Genomic DNA, 11634 nt, shown 5'->3' with positions numbered 1-11634 from the left:
TCTAATTAGCTAATGAACCTTTGGAAAGAATTTTTTTTTTCAATCTGAGACTCAGTTTCTTCATTTGTAAAAGGAGGAGGTTAATCCAACTGATCTTTAAGGTACATTCCCCCTCTAAATCCTATGATCCTATAATCATTCTAATTCTGATGTCTGATAACCCTATCATTTCAAACTCTTCTCCTGCTTATAATTCCATAGTTGTTTTTAAGGCAGGATAGAATCCACGACAATAGCACTTTCTACACAATGCGAAATAACGTGATTGTATAAATTGATGTAAAAAAAAAACCTACCAAAACTTCGGCACCCATTTACCATAACAGCAAATAAATGGATTGGACAAATGGAAGGATTGCATGGGTGACCCTACCTATTTCCACAATTGAATCAATTTCGTGAGGAGTCCAGAGTTCCACCTCTAACACAAGTACATTCAGTTCACCAAGATATTTTTCTGTAGCTTTACTGCAAATCTACATGCCTGCTTGTGTGTTTGTTATATCACACCACAAGAATACTTTTCCATTTGTGAAATTTTCAGAGATTAGTTCATATTTCTAACAACAATGATGTCATTGCATGATGAGAACTAAGAACACGAAAAATCACCTTTGAAAAACCTGTGAAAAGTATCTCAGTGAGAAAGAAAAAATAATAAATGTTCCCTTTATGCCTCATGGAGAAAGGCATACACAGGCAGAGTAAATTACTCTACTTAATGGAAGTTTGCAGCCTGTAAAGAACTACACAATTCTACTAGTTTCCTTTTCCTTCCTTCCTTCCTTCCTTCCTTCCTTCCTTCCTTCCTTCCTTCCTTCCTTCCTTCCTTCCTTTCCTTCCTTCCTTTTTTTTCCTTTTTCTTCCTTCTTTTTTCTTTCTTTCTTTTTTTCTTTCTTTCTTTCTTTTTTCTTTCTTTCTTTCTTTTTTCTTTCTTTCTTTCTTTCTTTCTCTTTCTTTCTTTCTTTCTTTCTTTCTTTCTTTTTCTTCTTTCTTTCTTCTTTCTTTCTTTCTTTTTTCCTTTCCTATTTTTCTTTCTTTTTCTGGGGGGAAGTGGGAAGAAAAATATAAAAGTTTGTTAATAGAAAAAATAGAAGAATTGAAAATAAATTCTTTCCAATGATTGAAATAGATAGATAAATGATTTACTATAACAAGAAATAGAGGGAACACATGGTTTGGAACTGCCGTCAAATGCTTTTCTCCTTTCCTGCCCTACCTAGTGCATCTCACCAATGTCCCCCTCCCTTTATCCATGATGACTGTAGCCACAGAGCAGCTTCCACAGGCAAATAGGGTAAAATGATGAGGGAAGGACCAGGACATGCAGACTAAGAGGGCCTGGTGCAGGGGTGGTGGTAGCGGCTCGAGGCATCACAAGCCCAGGTTTCAGAGCACCCTCATTACTTTCAACATAAATGAGAACGAGTACATGGAGGAGGCTTACAGTCTTCTCAATAAGAATGGGGACAACCTGTATGTGACTGAGAAGTTTATGTAGAAAGATAAGCAACCATCTGGAAGAGAGGAGGAAGAGGAAGACTATGCAGAAGTTACATTGAAGAAAGAAATCAATGAAATTCAGGCCTCCACAGAATTGAGATTAAGATAATTCCACTCACTGGAAAATAGAGCAAATAATGTAGTCTTCATTAGAATGCTTGGCATAGAACCTGAGAAACTTGTATATCGTATCCTAAAGGATATATACAAAACCAAAAAGAAGAAAACGTGGGTTATTCTGTGCCTGTTGCCCATATCTGGCATATGCAAACTTTCCTAGAAGATTTGAAAAAAAAAAACTATGCTAAAAGCTTCTTGGAACCTTGGTTTAAAGGACCAAATAAAGGGATATTCCAGATTGTTTACAAAGCAAGAAATAATAGTCACATAAGCAGAAAAAAAGGTACTAAAGTACAGCAGGCATAGTAGGCTGCCTCAATCCTGTAAATAAGTCAGTTTTAGTAATCTCCAGTATACCATTGTGTAGAAATCATTAAGGCTGTCTGATGCCTGAGTGTTGTCAAAATTACATGTTATTCGGAAAAATACAACTTTCAGGAAATGATCAAGAGTAGCAAAGAGGGGTCTAAATCAAACACTGGCCAGGATACACAAGCAAGAAATGGAAACAAGGCAGCTAGGTGGCACAGTGGATAGAGCACTGGCCCTGGAGTAAGGAGGACCTGAGTTCAAATCTAGATTCAGACCAGACATTTGACATTTACTAGCTGTGTGACCCTGGGCAAGCACTTAATCTCAATTGCCAAAAGAATAGAAAAGAAAAGAAAAGAAAAGAAAAGAAAAGAAAAGAAAAGAAAAGAAAAGAAAAGAAAAGAAAAGAAAAGAAAAGAAAAGAAAAGAAAAGGTAGGAAAAGGAAGGAAAGGAAAAAAGAAATGGAAACAAGGCAAAACTGGAGTTTGGAAACAGACAAGGAGAATATCAATTCAAACAAAAGTGATTATGCAGAAGAAAAAAAATTCCTAGGTGATGGTAGAGGGTATCAAAGAGAAGGGGCAACTTTCTGAGATCCAGAAGGAAAGCAAAAAAAAGCCAAATCTGAAAATGGAAGTCAAGTTTTGGAAGGTTCTAAATCAAATGAAAGCGACCTGGTCTTGCAGGAAAATTAATCAGTTGAGGGAGGAAGTAGTGAGAGAAGAGACATATTCCAAAGATTGGCACAAAATAAGCTATCCAAGTTAAGAATATTATTGCATAATGAAACTTGCCCTGCAGGCAAGTTTAATCTAAAGTTTTTCAAAGTTATGGAAGTATTAGAAATACAATGCCATATTTGACTAGCACCTCTGCTAGTTGAATCAGTAGTGGACAAAATAGTATATTCATCCCCCCACAGGGAGTGATTAATTGCTTACATTTCTTATTTACTCCCAAAAGCATTATTTCATAATCTAGACTAGAAATGCTTGGAGGTAACATTCTAAAACTCCTAAAAGATAATAGAATTTTAGTTTTTGGACCATTGTTTAAGGATAGGAAAGTTAAACATGTTTGAACTTTTCATACATGAACAAAGTTGAACATAGAAGTTTTTAGCTTATTAGAATATCTGCTTTTTCAGGATTTGTGCAGAATGACTTGAAGGAAAAATTTATGCACATTATTGACACCATTGCTTAGGGAAATGGGAGGAAATACTTTTTATATAAAGTTCCTGCTGATGCCCAGCTTTAAGGAAGAAGGTACTTTAATGGTGGAGAAGCATGAGACTCAGGATCCCTTGGCGCTTAGTTAAAGCATTTGAGCATATAAAGACAGCTACATCCATCTAGAAAGTGCATTGTATATTATATGTTGTCATAAAATTGGGTCCTCTTTACATTTTAATTTTGAGAGCTTCTTTAGATAGAGAATTATTATTTTTTCTTCTTTTTTTTTTTGGTTTTCTTTGCTAACAATGGGGTTAAGTGACTTGCTCAGGTTGCACAGCTAAGTAAGTATCAAGTATCTGAGGTCAAATCTGAACTCAGATCCTCCTGACTCCATGGTCTGTGCTTTATTCACTTTGCCACCTAGCTGCCCCTTTTTTTCATTTTCAAGTCTTAGATCTTTCATATTTATTTTTTGTGGTTTTGTTACTATCTGAATATGGCATTTTTCATAAAAAACTCTTCCCCAAGTTAGTCACTGGTACTGCATCAAACTTTGTGATAAACTGAATTAGTTCTTTTAAGGGTTTGTTTTCAGTTTTATAAACTGTTTTCTCATACTGACATTTCACTTTTAAATGTCGAAATTCCATGGTGCAAAGTTGATTGGTTCTTTCACCTCATTGATAAGTTCAGATTATTTTACCTCATAGAGAAGGTGGTGAGCTGTGTGTCTTTTGGCAATGTTTTATTAATGCTAATGTTAAGTATAATTTTTAAATGCCCTCAAGACACAATTATTTTATCATTTTGGTTACATTCTTGACTGTAACCCATAGAAAGATACTGTTTATTTTTCATTGATACATTTTCAGAAATGCAAAAGTGAATTTCCTTAACAGAAAAAAGACATAGACAGACGGATAGAGAGATACCAATACCTATGTTCATATAGATATAGATCTATGTTTCTTCCTATATTATTAGGCCGAACCCTTTTGTATAATCATGGATTTCGTTGGAAAGACACCAAAATATTCTGGGGTTTAATATAGCCACCATAATATTGTTTGCTAGTAACATCTCAAAGACCTACCATCTATGAGAAATCCCTTTTCATTTTCTCATAACATCATGATAGTGCCAAATACCTTTGGTGAATATACATCTTCACTTTTTCTGTGGTTATATTTACAAGGTGTTATCTTAATAAATATATGAGAAATAACTTTTAAAGATAAACCTTTAAAGCTTTTTTTCCTACTTTGTCAAAGGCTTTTTGCTGATAGTGGGTTTTGTTTTGTTTCTATTTTTTTTAAGAATAAATAAATAGCAGACAGCAGGATTTAGTACTTTCTGTAACGTTAAGTCAATTGTGTAAAGATATGGCTTGTTATAGGGAATTATGTATTTGCCTATTTCAATAATTTGAGTAAAAGACAGTCTTACTTTGCAAATTAAATAGAAAAACCTATTTTAGCATATATACATGTATGTATATATGTTATTTAGAGGTAGATATAACATGTACATATGTGGGAGTAGCTAGGTAGTATAGTAGATAGAAGGCCAGCCCTGAAGTCGGGAGGACACATCTTTGTGAGTTTAAATCTTGCCTCAGAAACTTACTAGCTATGTGACCCCCAGCAAGTCAAAGTACCCTGTTTGCTCCAGTTCCTCATCTACAAAATGACATGGAGAAAGAAGTGGCAAACTACTCCATTATCTTTGTCAAGAAAACCCCAAATGGTGTCGCGAACAATAGATGTGTGTGTGTATGTATAATCTTTCTATATCAGTATCTCTGTCTATATATTTCCTTGACTTCTTAATTTAAATTTGAATCTAGGAAACTTGTTCTAGTGTTTCTGGATTTGATGCTATTCAGGGTTTATTTTCAATGTTCATGATTTTTACTCATTTCCATGGTATCCTAAGCCTTTAAAAGACTAAGATTTTAAATATATCTTCATGTTGTATGTTTAATTATTTTAGTTATCAATTTCTTTTACTTTTCCACCTGTCCTATTTATTTCTTTGTTTAAGAGATTAGAATTGCCCAATGCATTCTTTCTTGGTGCAAGGGAAAAGCTGATTATTTTTTCTTCTATCTCGTGTCTTCTTGATGATCCACAGGGTTTATTTGGCTCATTCCTTGAAATACAGTACATGCGTCACATCATATTCATATGGTTAACTTATCACTGACCTATGTTTAGGAGATGGATGTGGAAACCAACAATAACTGTCCTCTGTACCTCACATAAAACTTACTACCAATTTCCTTATTTCTCTGGGAATGAGCTCTTGCCTAGGCCCCTAATTCCCTCACACTTGAAGTACCCTCTCTGTAAGCACTTGTAACTCCAGACAATTTGAAACCCTCTTCCCTCCTTCTTTACTGCTACATATCACTGCTGACATTCTAGGATGGGCCCACTCTGAGACCTTACAAGCCTGTTTTCCCTCTCTCACTTTTCCCTATAAGCCTGCTTTGACTTCATACCTGGCCTTCTAAAGACAGTGATAAACTACCCAGAACTCATTTTTTTAATGAATACTATACTCCCACCACATCATATTGTCATTATTCCAGTGATGGTTAATCAAAGACTGTCATTATACAGACCTGTTCTCTGTACCACACTGCCTACTCATCCCCTCTTCCCCTCCCCTTAATCCCACTCTATACACATCTTTCACCATACCCTGTTCCATATGTAACAAATTTTCTTCCTTTTAACCCTTTTGATTTCTTACTCATCCATCCTCAGTTTCCTTTTCTGGATATTCATCTAGGTCATTCAGATTATCCATGGGTATCCCTAAAAGCTCTATCATATCTGTAGTATTTTGTGTGGTGATCTCATCAGCTCCCATGGATTGAATTATAATCTCTATGCAGATGATTCTCAGTTCCATTGTTCACCTTTACCTTTTCTCCTGACCTCCAGTCTCACATCATCAACTTCCCATTATATATTTCTAATTAGGTATCCCATAGACACCACAAATTAAACATGTCCAAAACCAAATTAATTTTATTTTCCAATAACAACAATATCCTTGATTTTAGTAATTTATCTTTTATCACTGAAGATACTGTCATGCTCTCTGCCACCTAGGCTTAAAGCCTAAGCTTTATCCTCAACTTCTCACTCTTTTCAAGCCCCCCATATCCAAACTATTGCCAAGTTCTGTCATTTCAACCTTTGTAACATCTGCAGTATACACACTTTTCTTTCCTCTAATACTCTACCACTCTGGAGAAAGCCCTCATCTCCTCACACCTAGACTATTGTAATAGCCTGCTAATTGGTTTTCCTTCCTGAAGTATCTCACTACTTTACTCCATTCTCCATTCAGCTGCCAAATCGGTCTTCCTACAGCATATGATCACGTCACCACCCTGATTCTATACAATGAATTGGATTAACTTCTTATTGTCTCTGGGACCAAATATAAAATTCTCTGTTTGGACTTTAAAGCCCTTCATAAGCTGACCTTCCAGTCTTCTTATATTTTATCCCCCTTCAAATATTCTGGCTTGCTTGCTATTCTTCCCATAAGATAGTCTATCTTGCCACTCTGAGAATTTTGATTGCCTGCCCCCCATGCCTGGAACACTAATCTCTTCCTATTCCTGCCCTTTGGTTTCCCTGGTTTCCTTCAAGTTTTAGCTAAAACTGCACCTGCTATGCACTCCCACCTGCCTTTGCATATTTGCCTTAATGATATTTCCTTCCTTATTACTGTTAAATATCTTCAATTTATCTGGTAAAAAGATAGTTGCTTGAATGTTTTCTCCCCCATTTCATAGAGAGTTTCTTTAGAGCAGGTTGGTCTTACCATTTTTTCTCATTTCATTTTTAATAGTCTTAGCATTTAGTATAGTACCTGGTACTATATAAATAAATAAATGCTTGTTGAAGCCATTTCCCAAGTGATAATTCATCAAAGGATATGACCAGGCAGTTTTCAGATGAACTCAAAGCTATCTATAGGCATATGAAGATGTGTTCTAAACCACTTTTGATTAGAGAAATGCAAATTAAAACAACTCTGACATACCACCTCACACCTATCACATTGACTAATACGACCAAAAAAAAGGAAAATGATGAATGTTGGAAAGGATGTAGGGACATTGGGATACTAATTCACTGCTGATAGAATTGTGAACTGCCCCAACTATTCTGGAAAGCAATTTGGAACTATTCTAAAAAGGCTAAAAAACTCTGTTTACCCTTTTTACCCAGAAGTATTACTGCTAGGTCTGTATCCCAAAGAAATCATTTAAAAAGAGAAAGGACCTACATGTGAAAAAATATTTATAGCAGCCCCTTTTGTCATGGAAAAGTATTGGAAACTGAGCAGATATACATAAATTGGGGAATGACTGAATAAGGTATTATATATGAATGTAATAGAATACTATTGTGCACCAAAAATGATGAACAGACATTTCAGAAAAGCCTGAAAAGACTTGAATGAATTGATGCAAAGGGAAATGAGCAGAACCAGGGAAACATTGTACAAAGTATCAGCAAAATTGTGTGATGATCAGTTATGAATGACTCAGATCTTCACAGCAACACAATGATCTAAGACAGTACAAAGGACTTAAGGTCCTTAAGGACACGTGTCCACAATAAGAACTGATGGACTCTGAATGCAGATTAAATCATATTTTTTCACTTACTTTATTATTTCTCACATATTTTTAAAATCTGTTTATTCTTTCACAACTGTGACTATTATGGAAATGTTTTTTACATGACAGCACATGTATAAACTATATCAAACTTTCTACCATTTTCAGAAGAGGGGTGGGCAGGGAGGGAGGGAGAAAAATTTGGAACTGAAAACTGTAAAAATGAATGCTAAAACTTTTCTTGACATGTAACTGGAGAAAAAAAATTACTATAAAAATAAATATTTGTTGACTCACTTTGACATACATAGATTTATGAAGATCAAATTAGAATACATGAGTTTTGATTTGGACAAGAGGATCTTAAGAGACCTCTAACTACATGATTTTGTTTTTCTGAATACATTTCTATGGCCTATGAGTTTCTTTTAAATTCTATGTATAGGAATAGGGATTAGGTCTGAAATTTTCATTGGCAAAAGTACCTTCCAAGTGAGAAAACTATCCACCAATGCATTTTGGTACCTCTCTCTGATGTATAGCATCAGAGAACTGTTTAAACACTGGGTATTACAATAAATCATTTTTAATTGCTAGATAACTTTGAAAGAACTAGGAATGCTAACCAATGACCAACTATGACTCCAGAAGACCAGTGTTAGAGCATGCTACATACCTTCTGACAGAGAGGCGATGTATGGATTGGAAGTATATAATGAGACACAAATTTTCATACATGTCCAATATGAGTATTTATTTTTTCCCAGGTTATGCTTGTTTGTTACAAAGGAGTATTTTTTAAGTGGGGGTGGTTGTGGGAAGGGTGTGGTAATTATTGGGTTGGGAAAGATAGAAAGAAAGAAAAGAAAGGAAGGGAGGGAGGAAAAAACAAAGGAAGGGAGGTAAAGAAAGGGAAAGAGAAAAGTAAAAGAGTTCACTTTGACATTAAAAATGCACAGAAGGGAAGAAAGTTAAGAGGAAGCCATAAATAAAAAGGATAGCTTAAAAATTAATATGTTGAATTTAAAATATATGTAGAGGAAACAAATTATACATGATATAGATTAGCAGTTTCATATGTTGTTCTTTTTATGTGCTTTGTAAATACAAATATTCATGTTTGTATTTGTCAGGTTGAGAATTTTCTTAAAAAATCATTTTTTTTAAATTGCTGGATAATTCTGTGATAAATTGAATTTTTACTTTTTTACATGCCAAATAGCTACTAGAAAAACACTTTGAATAATACCCAAGGTAGCGTATCTCATAAAGGTAGGTAATAAACAGGGATATCTCTGTTCCCTATTTCTTTCAAACTCTCACTTTCCTTAGGCTGATTCAGAGCCACCATTACATTCTGTTTAGCTATTCATTCATTTATATGGTGGATCACTCATTCATTTGTTTGGGTAATACAGGACATTTATTGAGAACATACTACATGGCTGTTGCCACTGAGGAATGATAAGAAAACAATTTAACATGGCTTCTTTGGGTACACATGGTTTTTGTAGACATTCAAAGCAAAGACAAGTATGTCAGTTAATAACAATATAACATAATATATAATCAAATACCAAAAATAATTTTATGCATCATGAAATTAGAGAAGAGATCAGTGAAGTTATAAGTAAAATTAATAGAAATTTGACCTTATATAATAATAATGGATAAAATTTGTCTAGGTGGAGGAAAAGAGTTTTGTTTATTTATTTAAATAGATGAGATCTTTGAAATCACCCATTTCATTTCATTTTACAAAGAAGAAACTAAGGCTCAAGGAAATTAGATGACTTTTCCAAAGAAATATTTAGAGACTTTGTACAGTCATAGAGTCAGGCCAGACAGGATCCCAGGTTAGGTGTATGGTAAGAGGGTGGAGAGTTGCAAAATGAGAATTGAAAGAGAATTGAAGTGATATGATCAGAAGCTTTCATAAACAGAATTAGTCATGTGCAAGGAAGGGAGGGTGTGTTCTGTGTGGAGCAAGTATGGGGAAACATTGAAGTGACCAATTACCCTAAAGGTTAATGTTAGAGAGTAGTAGGAAATAACGTGAGAATGTGAAGTGGGGAGTGACTTAGCAGGAATTTGCCTGTGCACGTATTTGTCAATATTTTTGCCTGGTGTAACAGAAATTATGCTCACTATGGCAACTCCCTTAGACATTCTAAAGCTGCATTTGTTTCTTAGTTCTATGGTTGTATAAGTAGCTTATATCCATAGGCTTTGTTGTTCAGTCATTTTTCAGTCATTTATGACTCTTTGTGACCCTATTTAGGGTTTTCTTGGCAGCAATACTGAAGTAGTTTGCCATTTCCTTCTCCAGCTCATTTTACAGATGAGGGAACTGAGGTAAACATGGTTAAGTGACTTACCCAGGCTCACACAGCTAGTAAGTGCCTGAAGCCAGATTTGATCTCAGGAAGATGAGTCTTCCTGATTCAGGCCTGACACTCTATCGACTATGTCATATAGCTGCCCCCATATCCATAGCATCTACTTTAAAATTCTTTAGAGTAGGTGTTAAGGCACTATTGTGTGTAGCAGCTTAAAAAATAAAAAATGGTTTTTAATGACCTCTAAATTTAGCACCCTAAAATGATATCTTGGTCATCCCATCTTAAAATTATCTTTGTCTAAAAGGGCTGGACCTTTATTCTCCCTAGAATAATTCTGGATCCTTTCTCCTATACCACATACTTTTCTCCTTTTTTTTTTTATATTTCTTTGGCATAGACTGTCATCCCCTGCTCTGAGTAATCAAGTTATATCATTCTTCTTCTGAGCTATCTCAGAAAGTAAATATGATTCTTTCCTTTTTCTAACTCTTGGTGACATTCATCAAGACTACATGTATTGCGCTCACTTAATATTTTACTTCTACTTTATAATATCCTAAAACAATGTCATGTGTTTAAAAATTGTCTCACTATCTAGATTAGAAACTTGTTAAGGGTAGATACACTCTGCTTCCTCTTTCACTTACATCTAGCCAGGTACAGAATAGGAATACCAAAATAAAACAAAACAAAACAAAAAATATAAAACCAAATAAACAACTATCCTCACTAAATTGAATCAAACAGGTTGCCAGAACATGGAAGAGGCAAAAAGGTGTCCAAGAAACATTTATTTAGGGAATACTGAAACAATTTCCAGGAAAAATAAAAGATGCAGTACAGGACTTTGAGGAAGTCCTTTGCACCAGATTTCAGGATCAGAGATGTCTGTTCCTTGCCACAGGCCCAGAAGATCAAGCCTTACCTCTGTGGGAAGGAGGGCCTTGATGGCTGCAGTGTGGTAGCCAGACACTTATTTTGAGTAATTTGTCACTTTCCTTGGAAAGTGTCAGCTGCAGCTTTCTAAATTGTTCAGAAAGTTCTTTCCTGATTCTGTGGAAGCTAAGCTGCTGGACACAAAACGCAGGGAGGCTCTGGATCAGAAATGACAACCTGACATCTGCCGCCTGTCTCTGCCTTAAATGTGAGCACCAAAGGCTGACTTTCCCAATGAAGCAGATCCAGTGGGTGATTACCCAGCAAGATGACATCTTTTCTATTTGCTACAGATCTGGCATCTCCACTGGTTGCTTTATCATTTTATGCTGAATGCCACTGAAATGCCTTGAGGTCCAGGCCACAGAGATGTCCATGTGTAACTGACCCAGTGATGCAGACATTAGCCAGCTGCACTTGAAGTGGGAGAAGGGGGGGGGGAGCTACTTTCCAACACTGACTCTGTCTCTCCAAAATGGAATATACTCCAACACCTTTTCAATCCTCTTTGCTTTCAGGAAAGGAAAATAGACAAAGAGGGTAAATGGAGGGAAAAAAAGAAGAAAATAAAAAATATTAAAGGCAACATTA

At 35.4% G+C, this 11634-nt stretch overlaps 1 pseudogene; it reads left to right on the top strand.

Annotated features, from left to right (window-relative positions):
• Positions 1-1324: 1324 nt before the first annotated feature.
• Positions 1325-11216, top strand: LOC110208005 (THUMP domain-containing protein 1 pseudogene; annotated as a pseudogene).
• Positions 11217-11634: the final 418 nt, after the last annotated feature.

This window comes from Phascolarctos cinereus, unplaced genomic scaffold (genome assembly GCF_003287225.1).
Source record: "Phascolarctos cinereus isolate Bilbo 61053 unplaced genomic scaffold, phaCin_HiC Scaffold_4;HRSCAF=312, whole genome shotgun sequence".
Classification (NCBI taxonomy): domain Eukaryota; kingdom Metazoa; phylum Chordata; class Mammalia; order Diprotodontia; family Phascolarctidae; genus Phascolarctos; species Phascolarctos cinereus.
Note: the sequence above shows the minus strand (reverse complement) of the source record. Positions and strands in the feature narration are given on the sequence as shown.